We start from the raw sequence: 1,080 nt of genomic DNA on the forward strand, positions 1-1,080 counted from the left end.
GGGAGGCGGGACGAGAGCCCGGCGGGGCGGAGCCGCGAGGCTTTCGGGGCGGGGAGGGCCCCTCCGCGCCCCGGGACCGTGCACCCTCGGCTCCACCCCGAGCTGGCAAGCACGCCAGAGACAACTCGCAACGACTCCGGGAGCCGCGGGTCCCGGGCTCCAAGCCAGCGTCCCGCCCTCCTGCCCCCGGCCGCGGGGTGGGGCCACCGGCGCTTGGGCGCCGCCCAGCGGAGCCGCCCGCATAGGGACCGCTGGCCCGAGGGCAGGGGGTTTTAGGCCCGGCCCAGGGCGAGGGTTTGTCCTAGCGCGTGGGGCGCAGAGCTCATTTCCTCCACCCGGGGAACCGGGCTCCGGGGCGACTCCGCCTGGCCTGGGACTTTCCACCCCGGGGACCCCTCCCCTAGCTCTCCAGCACAGCCAGACTTGGGGTAGGCTCCCCACCCCCGGGGGTTCGTGGCCCAGGAGAGGCTGTGGAGCGGGCTCTTCTCGTTCAGGTTCTGCGCCTCTGAGTTGGGGGCTCGCCACTGCCAAGGGGAAGCCCGAACCCGGGAAAGTCCGCAGAGTCCCGGGGTCAAGGCCAGGTGACTGCAGCATGCCGGCCAGCTGTGGCTTGCAGGCTGATCCGGAAAGAGACCCTGACGAAGGAGGGAGGGGCTGGGAATCTGCAGGGAGGGGAACACCTGAGTGGCCGGCTCTGTGGACCCCTAACAGATTAAGCGCGCGAGGCCGCGACCTGCCGCTGACCCATTGCTGGTTGCCACCCACAGAGAGAGGGCCACCAGCGCTGGCTGCTGACAGCCCCATCCCTAGCCTGCCTTGGCCTGTTCCTCTCTGGTGCTGGCCAGGTGCTAGACCCCTGGGGGCGATGCTCTCTAGGGCAAATCCTGAGGAAAGGGCTGAGTGACAGAGGCGGTGCTGAGGGCTCAGGAGGTCTGGCTCTGAGGAGCTGAACCCCAACCAGAGAGGTGGCTGATCAAAGGGGTCAATCGGAGACTGCTGGGGAAGTGCCACCTCTCCCCATCCCCCTCCTACCTTTCAAATCACCAGCCTTGACAGCATGTCCACCAGGTGCCAGAAACG

The sequence above is a fragment of the Orycteropus afer genome, unplaced genomic scaffold (genome assembly GCF_000298275.1).
Source record: "Orycteropus afer afer isolate SDZICR_OR568_19922 unplaced genomic scaffold, OryAfe1.0 scaffold00303, whole genome shotgun sequence".
In the NCBI taxonomy this organism is placed as follows: domain Eukaryota; kingdom Metazoa; phylum Chordata; class Mammalia; order Tubulidentata; family Orycteropodidae; genus Orycteropus; species Orycteropus afer.